The sequence below is a fragment of the Rhinopithecus roxellana genome, chromosome 3 (genome assembly GCF_007565055.1).
Source record: "Rhinopithecus roxellana isolate Shanxi Qingling chromosome 3, ASM756505v1, whole genome shotgun sequence".
Lineage (NCBI taxonomy): Eukaryota > Metazoa > Chordata > Mammalia > Primates > Cercopithecidae > Rhinopithecus > Rhinopithecus roxellana.
In genome coordinates this window covers 106426355-106447134 of record NC_044551.1, presented here as the reverse complement: position 1 = coordinate 106447134, position 20780 = coordinate 106426355, and the positions used below count along the sequence as shown (strand labels likewise).

Here is a 20780-nt window from a genome sequence, read left to right as displayed (position 1 = left end):
AATCTCAGCACTAAATAGAACCTAGACTCAAGCTTGGGCAACCAAAAATGTCATTTTTTTGTGCTCAACCCAGGGCTGACTTTTTCCCACTTCTCTTTTCTGTTGTCTTTCTTATATTCTTGACTTTTGATTCTTTGATTAATTGAATTTCTTTTATCTTTGGTTCACAAAGTGAAAGCTGCTTTGAAAGCCAAAACTCCTTAGGTCAGATCTATCTCACTGACAGAAGAGAAGGAATGAAGGAAAACCTACTGAAGCAGTTATCTATTTCCAATTAGAAGAGGGACATTCTACTTCCTTCTAGTGGTGAGTGACATCAAATCAGCTAAAAAAGGATCTCATTACCTAGGGATAAGAAATAAGAACTCTGAAACTCAATGATGTTGTACATATACAACAAAACAAATCTAAACTTGGATTAAAAAGCAGTGTTTAAAATTAACCCAGGGAGGCAGAGCTTGCTGAATTTGCATTTGTGGGTGGCAAGTATCTAGAAGCCCTGTTCTTGTTTTACTGTCTGGAGAGAGGTGAATGTCCCCTTTCTGAATTGGAACTCCTAAGAAAATTGCTGAGGAGCCACCCTCTCCCTTTATATTCTGAGCATCTCTTCAAACTACCTCAAGCTCACGAAAATTGCAGAGGATCAGATGCCATCTGACAGTTTGCAAATTATTTGTTGGAAGGTGTTTCTCAACCAAATAATACTTTTATTTTTATTTTTGTTTTGTTTTCAGGTGAGACAGGTAATGTGCCAATGTCGTAACAAGGTTCAAGGGTGGCACATCTCCCACACATGCTTGAACACCCAGTCATCATGCTCATGAGCTACAAAAGGATCACTCAACCAAGTAACACTTTTAGAAGGCAGAATAATGCAGTAATCTGGGTGCAGGAGACCTGGAATTTCTCTTTTTTATTAACTATGCCGCCACCCTTTCAGCGTTAACTCCCTTCTCTACCTCCTTTGGTCTTTTCTTTTGTTAACAGGCTTCATCTACATGATCCCTCCTTCTCTAAAATGCACAGTCTACAATTGTGGAATAGGCCTTCCTACCCAGTGAGTTTCTTCAGATCCCAGTGGAAAGTTTCTAGTTGTGAGGGGAGATGTTTTCTCTTACACTTATAGAGCATCTCCTAGGTATCAGGTATTGTGCAAGGCACACTTTACATGTGTCACTTAGTAGTGATGGCAATGATGATGATGATGACAAAAACATTGCCCATATTCTGTGCTAGACACTGTTCTAATCAGTTTACATATATTCACTTGTCTAAATCCTCATCACAAACTCTATGGAGTTGGCACTATTATGATCTTCATTTTGCAAATGAAGAAATAAACAGATAAACAAAAAGAGAGCCCAAAGTCCTAGAACTGTCCTCAGTATTCACAAACAACAGAACAGTTGTCCTGTGTTTATAGATGAGGAAGTTGGGGTTCTAACTAACTGCCTGTGGTCACAGAGCAAGTAAGTAGCACACCTGGAAATCAAACTCACATCAAAATCATTTCAGATCCCAAGCTCTTTCCACTTCGCTGCTTTGTCTTCCCAGAGGCATTTTTGCTTTGTTTTAAACCACACAGCATGGCACTTTTAATGAAATAAAAGTTTGCCAAATGAAAAGCAGATTAATGAGATATTTGGGATGTTCTGCAGTAAATAAATCTCTTTCAGAATTCTCATCTTCTCCCACTCAAACTGCTAAAGTCATAACAATAACAATTACCTCAGCCTAGTTAAGACAGTGTGGGAGTGAACCTCTTAATTTTATTGCTCAGGGTAGACACTGGAGACCAACAGCTTTTTCCTTTAGCTTGCTGAGGCACAGGTCAGAAATGGGATATATCAAATGTTAGCTTTCCCCATCAACCACTTCTTGTTCCTCCTGCTTTAGCCATGTCTTGGAATACCATTAATTTAGGAGAGAAGTTGAGCTTAAAATTGGCTCAACATTAAAAATATAATAAATGTCAATGCCAACCTGTTTGTCAAATAGATTGAACCTACAGCATCACTTCAACACGACTGCCTGGGACTTGAGGAGGGCAACTTTTCTTTTTCTTTTATAAAGTTGATCTTAGATAATCCCTGAAAATCTTCAAACATCCCCTGTGAAAATAAGAGACCAGAACAGAAATGTGATTATTTCTAGATGATATACAACTGAACTTGAAGCCAGATGCTCACATTTATATTCAAGAAGAATGTGGGTGTCTACTTATGCTAGGTGTCGGGAATATGAGGGATATGAAGAAAAGCAAATCTCAGTCCCTTCTCTATGAGAGAGTAATCTATTTAAGGGACATGAGATATAAGCTGTAATAATCTGTGCTGTGAGGGAAGCATGCCATTTACTGCCTATTTACAAGTATTATGTCAAGCACTTTATATAGGAACATGGCAAGGTAAAGGGTATTATCCCCATTTCCAGGGAGGAGGGAAATTGAGGCTCAGAATGCGTTGTCCTGGGCTGATGGCTTGTTTATTAGTGCAGCTGAAATTCAAACCCAGGTGGTTCTAATGCCAGACTTGTGCTCTTTCTCCTACATTTTACTATTAACCAAACAGAATATCATTTGGCAATTAATGGTTTAACTTATTAGGCATGCCTTCACGGGAGTTAAAGGTTTATGTAGGTAGCTCACCAAGTTGCATGACATTTTGAGACAATTATTTTTGACCTGAGGAGATCTGGAAGAATCTTGAGCGAATCAAATCATATAGAAATCAAAGCAAATATGTAATAAATATTTAACAAATATTAGGTATTATTATTGTTGTCAATGTTGCATTAAGATTAAGCTGGCATAAAACATTAGAATCTGTTCAGTGCATGGAGCAATTACATTAAACACAGGGTATACTCTATCACCTACCCAACAGGAGGGTAAAGAAATAACCATGAAACCAGGTGATAAGAGTTTCTACAGCACTGATTGCAAATATTTATCTCTGTGGCCCCAGTAATTTTGAGACCTATACATAGTGGGTCCTCAATACATGTTGAATAAATGAATGTTTTATTTTGCTGATTTTTAAAAGATTTTTCTACTTATGAAAAATAAAAGGAAAGTACACAACAAAACCTTTCACTCATCTCTTGTGCTTTTATGTTTCTGGGGTAAGACTTATGGATGGTCTTCAGGTGGGGGATAGAAGAGGCCTAGTTATCATTTGGCTAGATTACTTGGGAATAAATAATGGTTTTGAATTTTGACTTGGCTACTTCAAAATACCTGGATCAGGTCAGCAAGAGTTAATATTGTGATGTGGATACCAAAGAACTAGTGTTAGATGAAGTATTTATGATGGAGAAAGTAAGAACACAACTCTATTTTGTTTTGGTCAGGGCTTAGTTGGAATATTGTATACAGTTGTGGGAAATGTGCATTAAGACAAATATAAAGCAACTAGGACGCATTTAGGGGAAACTTGGATGGCAACAGGGAAATAAACTCTGAATGTTTGGAGGCTAGGACTGTGTAGCTTATAAAAAGACTTAAAGGGCTGAGATAATAGTCTTGAGATATTAGGAGGGCTGTCTTATGGAAGAGGAATGTAGACTTGTTCTCTGTGGCCCCAAAGGAAGCAACTAGAAACAACAGACTCTGGGAAGTAGATTTGGCCTTACAAGGAAGAGTTTTCTATTATACTTGCCCAGAGATATAATTTTCTTTAGAAAGTGGAGAATTACTGCCCCTGAAAGTGTGTGAATATTTTCCAGGTAACTACTTGGTGGAGCCATTGTAGAGGAAATTCAAGGGTAGCATGGGGAATGGATTTCACAAACATCAGAGTCCTTCCCAGTCCTGAGCATCTCAGCAACTGCTGGATTATCTTTCCAGGCTTTGCCTCCACCTCAAGGAGGTGGGACTGGTCACCAGGGTTGGGATATACTTTTGGGGATGGAATGATGGATGGCAGGAGATGGAAAGAATCCACAGTGGTAGAGCAGTTGCTTCGTCCATTCTAATTCTGGTCTGCCATTTTTTTATTTTGACTTTTCTATACACTGCACACACCTGCTTTAGACTGTGGGAACTAGGAGGCCCAGAGACCACAACAATGTAATTTGTGATCTTCAAGTTAGAACTTCAATATCTCATGCATTGGGTTCTTAGAAATGTTATTTGACAATCATGTTATCAGGTATTAAATATTGTCAGGCTCCAACGGTATGACAGTCTAACTTGACTATTCTTAATTTTAGGTTTATAAAACTTGTGGCTGCTTCCTTTCTCTGGAGGAAGACAGAACTTGAGTTGTTTCCAAAATTGCAATGAGATAGAAATTTTGGGACACCTGAAAGACAGAGAACCAATAAAAAGATGCTACACATCCAAGTAGTCTTAAAAATTACCCACATGGTAGATGCACGGCTCCCAGCTCTGTGTCAGGTTGGAATCTTCAGCCGTTCAGATACTCTTAAGCTTCTCTGACCCCTTTCTACCCACTCAAGAACTGAATGTGAATGACAGAAGGTTTTTGCTCATAGGTTACAGCTAAACTCCTTTAGTGACAAACACCAAGTATTCCAGCAAAAGGAGTAGGAGGTTGACCACTTTATTGTTTTTCTCGGGGCAGATATTGTGAGCTCATGCAGCATGTAATCTTCAGAGACCTCAGTTGTTACATCTAGGAACAAGTTTCTGTCTAACCCTTTATAGCAGGAAGGCATGATTTATAGACCAAGAGGCATTGTAAGCATGGGAGCTGCCAGCAATTCGTATTCCCCCTCTCATTGTGGATACACTGCCCATCTCTTGGAAGGGACACTGAAACCTTGGCCAGAGCCTGTTAATCCCACTTACTTTCATGGATTGATGTCAAGGGTATCAGGTCCACAGAGATTTTCAAAACACTACAAAACAGGTTCAGTGGAAGATGTTGCTCAGTTCAGAGTAATCCTTTTGGACCAGGAGTTTTCCTAGGCACCAGCAATCACCTGAGTCCACTTTGTAAGGACTGCTTCTCTTGCTTCTCATTCATACACAGCAACAAAGTGTCTGATGGTAAGGTTTCTTTTACAATTGTGGGTTTTATCTAAATCTCTGGGCTCTTCTATAATTAAATTTTGATTGCTGTGTACTTATTTGAACTTCCATGAATCTCTGTTCTACCCAACAGTAATAATGTCTGTTAACATTATTAATTTGGCTATGTGTGTGTGTGTGTGTGTGTGTGTATATATATATATATATGGTGTTTTTTATGTTCTTAATACATTGTTTCATACAGGCATACCATCTCAGGAAGATCTAGTCTGTTGCAAATTTATGCAGAAGTTGAATATTTTTGTTGTTTTCTCACCACCACCCTCATCTACCTGCTAACCAGATACTATTCCTTCTCTTCCCTGTTTCCATATCTTTTATTCCTTTAAGAGATGACTTAATTCCTGACTTGTTTTCCTCTAATCATTGCTAAAACATTGGTTGATAATGCTTTGAGTTAAGGTATCACTTCTCACAAAAGTACTTATATTTTAATAAGAAACTTTGAAAGTTAAATATTCAAAGTGCTGACTCTCCATGGTTAAATTTTGGGCAGTGGAAAAAATAGTTTTCGGTAAAGATAAAGGGAGTTGGGTTTATTACGCAAGACAAGCAGCATTCTCACTTTGCTTCAGATATGTGGGTATGGTGACAGGCCTGACAAATCCCTCCTTTTACAGATAAATGCAGAGATTGCACTTCTGGGCTTGTATGAAGAAAAGTAAGAGAGAAACTGGTTGGGACATTGTTTGGGCCAGGGAGAAACAGGATCCAGTACTTTGGCAATTTTTTAGGCTTTTGCTTTTATTTTGAGGGGCAGGTAGCGGGGTAGGGGAGCTTAAACCAAGTTCAAGGAGCTGTGGAGAATCCAGAGGTGAGAAATTATAGCCTCTACTTTCCAAGGATTTGTATCCTGTGTCGTGAGGAAATCAGGTATGTCCATTAATAGACTGACCTGAAGGCAGGATATGAAAAGGGCTATCATAGAAGAACAACTAACATGCTATAGAAATGTGTAGTCCAGGCTGGGCGCAGTGGCTCACACCTGTAATCACAGAACTTTGGGAGGCTAAGGTGGGCCTGAGGTCCGGAGTTCAGGACCAACCTGGCCAACATGGTGAAACCTTGTCTCTACTAAAAATACAAAAATTAGCTGGGTGTGGTGGCTGGTGCCTGTAATCCCGGCTACTCGGGAGGCTGAGGCAGGAGAATTGCTTGAACCTGGGAGGTGGGAGTTGCAGTGAGCTGAGATTGTGCCACTGTACTCTAGTCTGGGTGACAGAGCGAGACTCCGTCTCGAAACAAACCAAAACAAAACCAAAACAAACAAAAAACCCAGAAATGTGTAGTCCATTCCCAATGGGATATCTGAAAAGGCTTCTTATAGAAAGTGGAACTTTAAAACAAATTGTACTTTGAACATTTGCGCTATTGAAAGAAATAACTTGAGCAAGGACCTGCACTATATTTCAAGAGGGAATCTTGGCTTACTTGAATAGAAGCTAAAGGGGAGTGTTGTGCTGTAGGCTAGAAAATTCCATGAGGATTCCACCCCTGCAGGGCTTTGAATGTTTGGTTGAATATTTTAGACTTAATTCTCCTCATATTAGGAAGGCATTTAAGATTTGAGCAGGAGAGTAATATTCTTTAAAAAAGTGTCTCCAGCCAGGGTGGATTAAAGGGATGGAATGATATACTCATTTGTCCACCATTTGGGGAAGGGTGAAAGACCGCCTCTAATCCATAAGATGTGCATGTATCTACAGAAGCAAAATAAGCAGCATATCTTAATGCATAATCTTCATCCCATATATGTGCTCTTTTCTCATCTTGGAGCAAATATTTGGCAGCCAAGTCTTCAAAGTAATAAGAGCAAAAGATATTTGGAATGATTCTTTCAGAACCATTTGTTATTTTACACAGACCTGTGAGCAAATAGGATCGAGCCAAGGCATTTACTATATTGTGTGGTTCTGCAGAGGCTGCCCTGCTATTATATATACTTTTATCTCGAGTAAAACTCTGTGGCTGCTGCTGCCACAATTACTCAAAGGCCTGAAGTGTCAAAATAATAATAATAATAATAATAATAATAATTGAAATAGCAAAGTCAGAACCAAGAGTTTTGCTGTTGTTTCTTGAAGTCTTAGAAAGATTGTTTCCTTTGTATTCCCTATATTCAGAATATAAAAGACTCTCAGAAATCCAATCTTTACTCGGTCAAACATTTCAAAAGGGAGTAAAATTGTTTTGCAGTTGCTTTTCAGTTTAAGGCATGTGCTTTAGGAACTTCCAAACCTTCCTCCTGAAGCTATTTATGAATAAGAAAAACAAAACAAAAAACTAAGTAAATGCCATATAATCCCAGCTACATTGTCCTCATGTAAACATCCTAACGCAGCATGATGGAAACAGTTCCAAATTGTGACGTCTGAGATCTGAGTTCCAGCCGTAGTTTTGTGAAAATATAGCTTGATGGGTTTGTCAAGTTTTGTATTTAATGATAAGGAATCAGGATTTTTTATACAGTCTCTGTGCTATTCAGTAGTACTGTCCACAAGCATTAAAAAAAAAAAATAGAGACAGGGTCTTGCTCTGTTGCCCAGGCTTCTGCGCAGTGGTGCGATCATAGCTTAGCTCACTGCAGCCTTGAACTCCGGGGCTCAAGTGATCCTCCTGCTGCCTTTCAACTAATGGGTTCAACAGGTGTGCACCACCACCTCTGGCTAATTTTTTATTTTATTTTTTGTAGAGACAGGGTCTTGCTATGTTGCCCAGGCTGATCTTGAACTCCTGGTTTCAAGTGACTTTCCCACCTCTGCCTCCAAAGTGCTGGGATTCTAGGCATGAGCTTCTGTGCCTGTTTACAAGTATTTTTGACTTAGGACTCTAGAATATGGGGTGGCACATGATAAGATTGTATTTCCTGGTCAACGATTTTGAGTGGAAGTGATCTGTGTGACTTCTAGGTCAGAACATTTAATGCCCAAGTGAGACTTCCCAGAATTCTCTTTCCTTCTGTAATGCCTGAAAATTTTCCAGAAAGTGGTGGTTTTGTAAGCCTGGGTGCAAGAGTGAGGACAATGAGGAGCAAACTCCCAGCTGACCCACAGAGAGTATGCACTAGGATCAGGAAACCTTGGTTGTTTTAAGCTACTGAGATTTTTATGGGTTATTTGTTAACAATAGAATAAGCAAGCTTATTCTTGATTGACATAGTCTCTAAAGAGTGTAATGGTGATGAATAAGGGAAAGTTTCATACTTACAAAAGGTCTTCTTTTTTCTTAAATTAAAATTTTACAGAGCTTTCTATAGATAGATGTTTAAACTGCTTTTAGGGGAAGCAAGTTTCCTATCACTGGCAATAGTGAAATGTGGACTGGGCAACCCCTTGATGGAGGTTGCTATAGAAATTGAAGAATAAAAGGTGGTTAGAGAATTTCAAAGTTCATTCTAGTTTGAAGGTATTCAGATTTGCAATTCCTGAGGGTAACTCTTGCACCTTACATTTTTGCAGCAGGTATGGTTTATAAAGTGCTTTCTCCAGTGTTAACTTATTTGCTGTCCTGTGAATAGCAAGAAATTTAATCTACTGTGCCTTCCATGGAGACTTGCACAGGTGTTAAGAAAAATGTATTTTGTAGAAGCAAGATAATTACTTACCTGAATCCCATAGCGACCAACCTCGATCTTTAAAAATTTTTAAAAAATTTTTGTAGGTATATAGTAGGTGTGTATATTTATGGGGTATATAGGTCTATATATTTATATATAGTATATAAATATATACACTATAGGTGTATATATTTAATATATTTTATATATTAAAACCTGAGATGTTTTGATACAGGCATACAATGTGGAATAATCACATCACGGAAAATGAAATATCCATCCCCTCAAGCATTATCCCTGTGTTACAAACAATCCAATTACACTCTGTTAGTTATTTTAAAATGTGCAAATAAATTATTATTGACTAAGTCAACCTGTTGTGCTATCAAGTACTAGGTCTTACTCGTTCTTCCTAGCAATTTTTTTTTTTTGTACACATTAACTATCTCCACCTCCCCCTCAACCCCCCACAACCCCTCCCAGCCTCTGGTAATTATCCTCCTACTCTCTATTTCTGTGAGTTCAATTGTTTTGATTTTAAGATCCCCCAAATAAGTGAGAATATGTGATATATGTCCTTCCCTGCCTGGCTTATTTCAATTAGCATAATTACCTCTAGTTCCATCATGTTGTTGCAAATAACAGGATCATTCTTTTTTTATGGCCAAATAGTACTCCATTGCATATATGTGCCACATTTTCTTTATCTATTAATCTGCTGATGGACACTTAGGTTGCCTCCAAATTATGGCTATTGTGAGCAGTGCTGCAACAAACATAGGAGTGCAGATATCTCTTCAATGTACTGATTTCCTTTCTTTTGGGTATATACTCAGTAGTGGGATTGCTGGATCATGTGGTAGCTTTATTTTTAGTTTTTTGAGGAACAGCCAAACTGTTCTCCATAGTGGTTGTACTAATTTACCTTCCTACCAACAGTGTACAAAGGTCCCCTTTGCTTTACATCCTCACTAGCATTTTTTATTGCCCATCTTTCAGATTTAAGCCATTATAACTAGGGAGAGATAATATCTCATTATAGTTTTGATTTGTATTTCTCTGATGATCAACAATGTGATGTTGACCACCTTTTCCTATGCCTGTTCGTCATTTGTATGTTTTCTTTTCATAAATGTCTATTCAAATATTTGGCCCATTGTAAAATCAGATTATTAGATTTTTTACCCATAGAGTTTTTGAGCTCCCTATATATTCTGGTTATTAATCCCTTGTCAGATCGGTAGTTTGCAAATATTTTCCCACATTCTGTGCGTTGTCTCTTTACTTTGTTGATTGTCTCCTTTGCTGTACAGAAGCTTTTTAACTTGATGTAATCCCATTTGTCCATTTTTGCTTTGATTGACTGTGCTTGCCTCAAGAAATTTTTGTCCAGACTAATGGCCTCAAGAGTTTCCCCTATGTTTTCTTCTAGTAGTTTTAAGTTTGAGGTCTTAAATTTAAGTCTTAAATCAATTTTGATTTCGTTTTTGTATATGGTGAGAGACAGGAGTCTAGTTTCATTCTTCTGAACTTGGATATCCAGTTTCCCCAGCACTACTTACTGAGGGATTGTCTTTTCCCGAGTGTAAGCTCTTAGCACTGTTGTCAAAAATGAGTTCACTGTGGTTGTGTGGATTTGTTTCTGGGTTCTTTATTCTGTTTCATTAGTCAATGTGTCTGTTTTTATGCTAGTACCATGCTGTTTTGGTTACTGTATCTCCACAGTATAATTTGAAATCAGGTAATGTGATTCCTCTAGTTTTGTTCTTTTTGCTCAGGAAAGCTTTGGCTATTCTGTGTCTTTTGTGGTTCCATATAAATTTTAGGATTGTTTTTTCTATTTCTTTGAAGAATGTCATTAGTATTTATATAGGAAGAGCACTGAATCAATAGACTGCTTTGGGTAGTATTGACATTTTAATAATACTGATTTTACAATCCGTTAACATGGAATACCTTTCCATTTTTTTGTATCCTCTTCAAATTCTTTTAAAAAAAATTTTTTTTAATTTTAATTTTTTAAATTATACTTTAAGTTCTAGGGTACATGTGCACAACGTGCAGGTTTGTTACATATGTGTACATGTGCCATGTTGGTGTGCTGCACCCATCAACTCGACATTTACATTAGGTATATCTCCTAATGCTATCCCTCCCCCCTCCCCCATCCCACAACAAGCTCCAGTGTGTGATGTTCCCCTTCCTGTGTCCAAGTGATCTCATTGTTCAATTCCCACCTGTGAGTGAGAACATGTGGTGTTTGGTTTTCTGTTCTTGTGATAGTTTGCTGTGAATGATGGTTTCCAGCTGCATCTATGTCGCTACAAAGGACATGAACTCATCCTTTTTTATGGCTGCATAGTATTCCATGGTGTATATGTGCCACATTTTCTTAATCCAATCTGTCATTGATGGACATTTGGGTTGGTTCCAAGTCTTTGCTATTGTGAATAGTGCCACAATAAACATACGTGTGCATGTGTCTTTATAGCAGCATGATTTATAATCCTTTGGGTATATACCCAGTAATGGGATGGCTGGGTCAAATGGTATTTCTAGTTCTAGATCCTTGAGGAATCACCACACTGTCTTCCACAATGGTTGAACTAGTTTACAGTCCCACCAACAATGTAAAACTGTTCCTATTTCTCCACATCCTCTCCAGCACCTGTTGTTTCCTGACTTTTTAATGATTGCCATTCTAACTGCTGTGAGATGGTATCTCATTGTGGTTTTGATTTGTATTTCTCTGATGGCCAGTGGTGATGAGCATTTTTTCATGTGTCTGTTGGCTGCATAAATGTCTTCTTTTGAGAAGTGTCTGTCTGTTCATATCCTTTGCCCACTTTTTGATGGTTTTTTTTTTCTTGTAAATTTGTTTGAGTTCTTTGTAGTTCTACACATAATTTGTAGGTTCTGGATATTAGCCCTTTGTCAGATGAGTAGATTGCAAAATTTTTCTCCCATTCTGTAGGTTGCCTGTTCACTCTGATGGTAGTTTCTTTTGCTGTGCAGAAACTCTTTAGTTTAATTAGATCCCATTTGTCAATTTTGACTTTTGTTGCCATTGCTTTTGGTGTTTTAGACATGAAGTCCTTGCCCATGCCTATGTCCTGAATGGTATTGCCTAGGTTTTCTTTCAGGGTTTTTATGGTTTTAGGTCTAACATTTAAGTCTCTAATTATCTTGGATTAATTTTTGTATAAGGTGTAAGGGAGGGATCCAATTTCAGTTTTCTACATGTGAATAGCCAGTTTTCCCAGCACCATTTATTAAATAGGGAATCCTTTCCCCATTTCTTGTTTTTGTCAGGTTTGTCAAAGATCAGATGGCTGTAGATGTGTGGTATTGTATCTGAGGGCTCCGTTCTGTTCCATTGGTCTATATCTCTGTTTTGGTACCAGTACCATGCTATTTTGGTTACTGTAGCCTTGTAGTATAGTTTGAAGTCAGGTAGCGTGATGCCTCCAGTTTTGTTCTTTTGGCTTAGGATTGTCTTGGCAATGCAGGCTCCTTTTTGGTTCCATATGAACTTTAAAGTAGTTTTTTCCAATTCTGTGAAGAAAGTCATTGGTAGCTTGATGGGGATGGCATTGAATCTATAAATTACCTTGGGTAGTATGGCCATTTTTGCAATATTGATTCTTCCTATCCATGAGAATGGAATGTTCTTCCATTTGTTTGTGTCCTCTTTTATTTCACTGAGCAGTGGTTTGTAGTTCTCCTTTGAAGAGGTCCTTTAGATTCCTTGTAAGTTGGATTCCTAGGTATTTTATTTTCTTTGAAGCAACTGTGAATGGGAGTTCACTCATACTTTGGCTCTCTGTTTGTCTGTTATTGGTGTATAAGAATGCTTGTGATTTTTGCACATTGATTTTGTATCCTGAGACTTCGCTGAAGTTGCTTATCAACTTAAGGAGATTTTGGGCTGAGACAATGGGGTTTTCTAAATATACAATCATGTCACCTACAAATAGGGACAATTTGACTTCCTCTTTTCCTAATTGAATATCCTTTATTTCTTTCTCCTGCCTGATTGCTCTGGCCAGAACTCCCAATGCTATGTTGAATAGGAGTGATGAGAGAGGGCATCCCTGTCTTGTGCCAGTTTTCAAAGGGAATGCTTCCAGTTTTTGCCCATTCAGTATGATATTGGCTGTGGGTTTGTCATTAATAGCTCTTATTATTTTGAGATACGTTTCATCAATACCAAATTTATTGAGAGTTATTAGCATGAACAGCCATTGAATTTTGTCAGAGGCCTTTTCTAAATCTATTGAGATAATCCTGTGGTTTTTGTCATTGGTTCTGTTTATATGCCGGATTACGTTTATTGATTTGTGTATGTTGAACCAGCCTTGCATCCCAGGCATGAAGCCCACTTGATCATGGTGGATAAGCTTTTTGATGTGCTGATGGATTCAGTTTGCCAGTATTGTATTGAGGATTTTGCAGGATATTATCCAGGAGAACTTCCCCAACCTACCAAGGCAGGCCAACATTCAAATTTAGGAAATACAGAGAATGCCACAAAGATACTCCTGGAGAAGAGCAACTCCAAGACACATAATTGTCAGATTCACCAAAGTTGAAATGAAGGAAAAAATGAGGATGTTCATCAGGGATGTTGGTCTAAATTTCTCTTTTTTTGTTGTGTCCCTGCCAGGCTTTGGTATCACGATGATGTTGGCCTCATAAAATGAGTTAGGGAGGATTCCCTCTTTTTCTATTGATTGGAATAGTTTCAGAAGGAATGGTACCAGCTCCTTCTTGTACCTCTGGTAGAATTCAACTGTGAATCCATCTGGTCCTGGACTTTTTTTGGTTGGTAGGCTATTAATTATTGCCTCAATTTCAGAGCCTACTATTGGTCTATTCAGGGATTCAACTTCTTCCTGGTTTAGTCTTGGGAGAGTGAAAGTGTCCAGGAATTTATCCATTTCTTCTAGGTTTTCTAGTTTATTTGCATAGAGGTGTTTATAGTATTCTCTGATGGTAGTTTGTATTTCTGTGGGGTCAGTGGTGATATCCCATTTATCATTTTTTTATTGCATCTATTTGATTCTTCTCTCTTTTCTTCTTTATTAGTCTTGCTAGCTGTCTGTCAATTTTGTTGATCTTTTCAAAAACCAGCTCCTGGATTCATTGATTTTTTGAAGGGTTTTTTGTGTCCATATCACCTTCAGTTCTGCTCTGATCTTAGTTATTTCTTGCCTTCTGCTAGCTTTTGAATGTGTTTGCTCTTGCTTCTCTAGTTCTTTTAATTGTGATGTTAGGGTGTCAATTTTAGATCTTTCCTGCTTTCTCTTGTAGGCGTTTAGTGCTATAAATTTCCCTCTACACACTGCTTTAAATGTGTCCCAGAGATTCTGGTATGTTGTATCTTTGTTCTCATTGGTTTCAAAGAACATCTTTATTTCTGCCTTCATTTCATTATGTACCCAGTAGCCATTCAGGAACAGTTTGTTCAGTTTCCATGCAGTTGAGCAGTTTTGAGTAAATTTCTTAATCCTGAGTTCTAGTTTGATTGCACTGTGGTCTGAGAGACAGTTTGTTATAATTTCTGTTCTTTTACCTTTGCTGAGGAGTGCTTTACTTCCAACTATGTGGTCAATTTTGGAATAAGTGCGATGTAGTGCTGAGAAGAATGTATATTCTGTTGATTTGGAATGGAGAGTTTTGTAGAAGTCTATTAGGTCTGCTTGGTGCAGAGCTGAGTTCAATTCCTGGATATCCTTGTTAACTTTCTGTCTTGTTGATCTGTCTAATGTTGACAGTGGGGTGTTAAAGCCTTCTATTATTATTGTGTGGGAGTCTAAGTCTCTTTGTAAGTCTCTAAGGACTTGCTTTATGAATCTGGGTGCTCCCGTATTGGGTGTATATATATTTAGGATAGTTAGCTCTTCTTGTTGAATTGATCCCTTTACCATTATGTAATGGCCTTCTTTGTCTCTTTTGATCTTTGTTGGTTTAAAGTCTGTTCTATCAGAGACTAGGATTGCAACCCCTGCCTTTTTTGTCTTCCATTTGCTTGGTAGATCTTCCTCCATCCCTTTATTTTGAGCCTATGTGTGTCTCTGTACATGAGATGGGTCCCCTGAATACAGCACACTGATGGGTCTTGACTCTTTACCCAATTTGCCAGTCTGTGTCTTTTAATTGGAGCATTTAGCCTATTTACATTTAAGGTTAATATTGTTATGTGTGAATTTGATCCTGTCATTATGATGTTAGCTGATTATTTTGCTTGTTATTTGATGCAGTTTCTTCCTAGCCTCGATGGTCTTTACATTTTGGCGTATTTTTTCAATGACTGGTACCGGTTGTTCCTTTCCATGTTTAGGGCTTCCTTCAGGAGCTCTTGTAGGGCAGGCCTGGTGGTGACAAAATCTCTAAGCATTTGCTTGTCTGTAAAGGATTTTATTTCTCCTTCATTTATGAAACTTAGTTTGGCTGGATATGAAATTCTGGGTTGAGAATTCTTTTCTTTAAGAATGTTGAATATTGGTCCTCACTCTCTTCTGGCTTGGAGAGTTTCTGCCGAGAGATCCGCTGTTAGTCTGATGGGCTTTCCTTTGTGGGTAACCCGACGTTTCTATCAGGCTGCCCTTAACATTTTTTCCTTTATTTCAACTTTGGTGAATCTGACAATTATGTGTCTTGGAGTTGCTCTTCTCGAGGAGTCTTTGTGGCATTCTCTGTATTTCCTGAATTTGAATGTTGGCCTGCCTTGGTAGGTTGGGAAGTTCTCCTGGATAATATCCTGCAGAGTGTTTTCCAACTTGGTTCCATTCTCCCTGTCACTTTCAGGTACACCAATCAGACATAGATTTGGTCTTTTCACATAGTCCCATATTTCTTGGAGGCTTTGTTCGTTTTTTTTACTCTTTTTTCTCTAAACTTCTCTTCTCACTTCATTTCATTAATTTGATCTTCAATCACTGATACCCTTTCTTCCAGTTGATGAAATCAGTTACTGAAGCTTGTGCATTTGTCACGTAGTTCTCGTGCCATGGTTTTTAGCTCTATCAGGCCATTTAAGGACTTCTCTACATTGGTTATTCTAGTTAGCCATTTGTCTAATCTTTTTTCAAGGATTTTATCTTCTTTGCAATGGGTTTGAACTTCCTCGTTTAGCTCGGAGAAGTTTGATTATCTGAAGGCTTCTTCTCTCAACTCATCAAAGTCATTCTCCGTACAGCTTTGTTCCATTGCTGGCGAGGAGCTGTGTTCCTTTGGAGGGGGGAGAGGCACCTGATTTTTAGAATTTTCAGCTTTTCTGCTCTGTTTTTTCCCCATCTTTGTGGTTTTTATCTACCTTTGGTCTTTGATGATGGTGGCATACAGATGGGGTTTTGGTGTGGATGTCCTTTCTGTTTGTTAGTTTTCCTTCTAACAGTCAGGACCCTCAGCTGCAGGTCTGTTGGAGTTTGCTAGAGGTCCACTCCAGACCCTGTTTGCCTGGGTATCAGCAGCGGAGCCTAAAGAAGAGTGAATATTGCTGAACAGCAAATGTTGCTGCCTGATCATTCCTCTGGAAGCTTTGTCTCAGATGGGCACCCGGTTGTGTGAGGTGTCAGTCTGTCCCTACTGGGGGGTGCCTCCCAGTTAGGCTACTCAGGGGTCAGAGACCCACTTGAGTGGGCAGTCTGTCCATTCTCAGATCTCCAACTCCATGCTGGGAGAACCACTACTCTCTTCAAAGCTGTCAGACAGGGACATTTAAATCTGCAGAAGTTTCTGCTGCCTTTTGTTTGGCTATGCCCTGTCCCCAGAGGTGGAGTCTACAGAGGCAGGCAGGCCTCCTTGAGCTGCGCTGGGGGTCCACCCAGTTCGAGCTTCCCAGCCACTTTGTTTACCTACTCAAGCCTCAGCAATGGTGGGTGCCGCTCCCCCCAGCCTCACTGCTGCCTTGCAGTTTGATCTCAGACTGCTGTGCTAGCAATGAGGGAGGCCCCGTGTGCATGGAACCCTCTGAACCAGGTGCGGGATATAATCTCCTGGTGTGCTGTTTGCTAAGACCCTTGGAAAAGCGCAGTATTAGGGTGGGAGTGACCTGATTTTCCAGGTGCTGTGTGTCACGGTTTCCCTTGGCTAGGAAAGGGAATTCCCTTACCCCTTTTGCCCCTTGGGTGAGGCCATGCCTCACCGTGCTTTGGCTCTCACTCAGTGGGCTGCAGCCACTGTCCTGCACCCACTGTCCGACATGCCCCAGTGAGATGAACCCAGTACCTCAGTTGGAAATGCAGAAATCACCCATCTTCTGTGTTGCTCATTCTGGGAGCTGTAGCCTGGAGCTGTACCTATTGGGCCATCTTGGAACTGATACACTCTCTAAATTCTTTAATCAATGTTTTATAGTTTTCATTATAGAGATATTTCACTTCTTTGGTTAATTCTTAGGTATTTAATTTTATTTGTGGTTGTTGTAAATGAGATTACTTAATTTTTTTTCAGATTGTTCACTATTGGTATATAGAAATGCTGCTGATTTTTGTATGTTGAGTTTGTATCCTGCAACTTTACTGAATTTGTTTATCAGTTGTAATAGTTTTTTGGTAGAGTTTTTAGGTTTCTTCCGAATATAAGAGCATATCCTCTGCAAATAAGGATAATTTGACTTCTTCCTCTCTGATTTGGATGCCCATTATTTTTTCTCCTGTCTCATTGCTCTAGCTAGTACTTCTTGTACTATGTTGAACCACAGTGTTTAAAGTGGGCATCCTTATATTCCAAATCTTAGAGGAAAGGCTTTCAGTTTTTCCCCCTTCAGTATGATATGAGCTGTGGGTCTGTTGCATATGGCTTTTATTATGTTGAGGTATGTTCCTTCTATACCTAGTTTTTCTAGGGTTTTTTTCATGAAGGGATGTTGAGTTTTATCAAATGCTTTTCTAATATCAATTAAAATGATCGTATGGTTTTTGTCCTTCATTCTGTTGATATGATGTATCGCATTGATTTATTTGCATATGTTGAACCATGCTTGCATCCCTGGGATAAATCCCACTTGGTCATGATGAATGATCTTTTTAACACATTATTGAATTTGGTTTGCTAGTATTTTGTTGAGGATTTTTGCATCAATATTCATCAGAGATATTGGCCTGCAGTTTTCTTTTTTAATGTGTCTTTGTCCGGTTTTGGTAATGGGGTAATACTGGCCTCATAGAATGAGTTTGGAAGTAGTTCCTTCTCTATTTTTTGGAATAGCTCGAGTAGGACTGGTATTCGTTTTTCTTTAAATGTTTGGTAGAATTCAGCAGTGAAGTCACTGAGTCCTGGCCTTTTCTTTACTGGGAGACATTTTATTATGGTTTCATCTTGTTTCTTGTTATTGGTCTGTTCAGGCTTTGGACTTCTTCATGGTTCAATCTTATAGGTTGTATGTATCTAGGGATTTGTCTATTTCTTCTAGGTTTTCCAATTTATTGGCATATAGTTGTTCATACTAGCCACTAATGATCATCTGACTTTGCGGTATAAGTTGTAATGTCTGCTTTTTCATCTCTGATTTATTTGGATCTTTTCTCTTATTTTCTTAGTCTAGCCAAAGGTTTGTCAATTTTGTTTAACTTTTCAAAAATCCAACTTTTTGTTTCGTTGATATTTTGTATTGTCTTCTTTCAATTTCACTTATTTCTGCTCTGATTTTTATTATTTATTTGATTAATTTTGCATTTGGTATGCTCTTGCTTTTCTAGTTCTTTAAGGTGCATTGTTAGTTTGTTTGAAGTTTTTCTTCCTTTTGGATGTTGTAGGTACTTGCAGGTATAACACTTGCTCTCAGAGCTGCTTTTGCTGTGTCTCATAGGTTTTGGTATGTTGTGTTTCCATTATCATTTGCTTCAAAATTTTTTTCAATTTCCTTCTTAATTTCTTCATTGACCCACTGGTCATTCAGGAGCATATGTTTAATTTCCATGTATTTCTATAGCTTCCAAAATTCCTCTTGTTATTGATTTCTAGTTTTATTTCATTGTGATCAGAGAAGATGCTTGATATGATTTCATCTTTTTGAATGTTTTTAGACATGCTTGGTGACTTAACATATGATCTGTCCTTGGGAATAACCCATATTCTGAGGAAAAATATTAGTATTCTGTAGCTACTGGATGAAATGTTCTGTAAATATCTATTAGGTCAATTTGGTCTATAGTGCAGACTAAATGTGACGTTTCTTTGTTTATTCATCTGCAAGATCTTTCCAATGCTGAATGTGGGGTGTCGAAGTCGTCAGCTATTGTTACATTAATGTCTGTCTCTTTCTTCAGCTCTAATAATATTTCCTTTATCTATATATGTGCTCCAGTGTTGGGTGCATATATATTTAAGATTGTTATATCCTCTTGTTGGATTGACCCCTTTATTATCATATAGTGGCCTTCTTTGTCTCCTTGTATAGTTTTTGTCTTAAAATCTATTTTGTCTAATATAAGTATAGGTACTCCTGTTCCTTTTCAGTTTCTATTGGCATGGATTATCTTTTTTCTCCCCTTTCTTTTATTTCTATGTGTGTCTTCATAGGTGAACTGTATTTCCTGTATGCAACAGATCACTAGGTCCTGTTTTTTTTTTAAATCCATGCAGCCATTTCATGTCTTTTGATAGAATAATTTAGTCCATTTATATTCATTGTTAATATTGATAAGTAAGGACTTACTCTTACCATTTTCTTATTTGTTTTCTGGTCTTCTCTCCCTTCTTTCTTCTCTCTCTGTTTTCCTTTTAGTGAAGGTACTTTTCTTTGGTGATATGATTTAGTTTCTTGCTTTTCATTTTTTCTGTATTCATTATATGTTTTTTGGTTTGAGGTTACCATGTGGCTTGCAAATAGTATCTTATAACCCATTATTTTAAGTTGATAACAACTGTTTGCGTAAACAAGCAAGCCAAAGGAAAGCTAATAAAGATGTTATGCCTTAATTTTGTCTCCTGATTTTTAACTTTTTGTTATTTCTATTTGTATCTTATTGTACTATCTATGTCTTGAAAATTCGTTGTAGTAATTATGTTTGATTGGTCCATCATTCAGTCTTTCTACTTAAGATAGTTTATACACTGCAGCTACAGGCTTTTATTATTCTGTGTACTTACTATTACCAGTGAGGTGTTTTTTTGTTTTGTTTTGTGTTGTTTTTTACCTTCAGATGATTTCTTATTGCTCACTAGCATCCTTTCTTTCTGACTGAAGCACTCCCTTTAGCATTTCTTGTAGGACAGGTGTGGTGTTGATTAAATCCCTCAGTTTTTGTTTGTCTGAAAAAGTCTTTATTTTTCCTTCATGTTTGAAGGATATTTTCATGGATATATTACTTCTAGGGTAAACTTTTTTCCTTCAGCACTTTAAATATGTCATGCCACTCTCTCCTGGTTTGTAAGGTTTCCACTGAAAAGTCTGGTGCCAGATGTATTGGAGCTCCATTGTATGTTATTTGTTTTTTGTTTTTGTTTTTCTCTTGCTGCTTTTAGGATCCTTTTTTAATTCTTGACCTTTGGGAGTTTGACGACAAAATGCCTTGAGGTTGTGTTCTTTGGGTTAAATCTGCTTGGTGTTCTGTAACATTCTTATACTTGGATATTGATATCTTTCTCTAGGGTTGGAAAGCTTTCTGTTATTATTAATTTGAATACACTTTTTGCTCCCATCTCATTCTCTACCTCCTCTTTCAAGCCAACAGCTCTCAGTTTTGCCTTTTGAGACTATTTTCTAGACCCTGCAGGTGTGCTTCCTTGTTTTTTTTAAATCGTTTTTTCTTTTGTCTCCTCTGACTGTATATTTTCAAACAGCCTGTCATTAAGCTCAATGAATTCTTTCTTCTTCTTGATCAGTTCTTCTATTAAAAGACTCTGGTGTGTTCTTCAATATGTCAGTTGTGTTTTTCTGGTCCTCAATTTCTGCTTAATTATTTTTAATTATTTCAATCTCTGTGTTAAATTTGACATATAGAATTCTGAGTTCCTTCTGTGCGTTATCTTGAATTTATTTGAATTTCCTCAAAACAGCTACTTTGAATTCTTTTTCTGAAAGATTTCATATGTCTATTTCTCCAGGATTGATTCCTGGTGCCTTATTTCGTTCATTTGATGAGCTTGTGTTTTCTTGGATGGTCTTGATACTGGTGGATGTTTGTCTGTGTGGGCATTGAAGAGATAGGTATTTACTGT

The 20780-nt window shown here is 38.0% G+C and overlaps 1 non-coding gene across 1 annotated transcript; it reads right to left on the bottom strand.

Moving 5' to 3' along the window:
* Positions 1-733: 733 nt before the first annotated feature.
* Positions 734-837, bottom strand: LOC115896710. Its single transcript, XR_004056611.1, has one exon. It is a non-coding gene; the product is annotated as a small nucleolar RNA U13 (small nucleolar RNA).
* Positions 838-20780: the final 19943 nt, after the last annotated feature.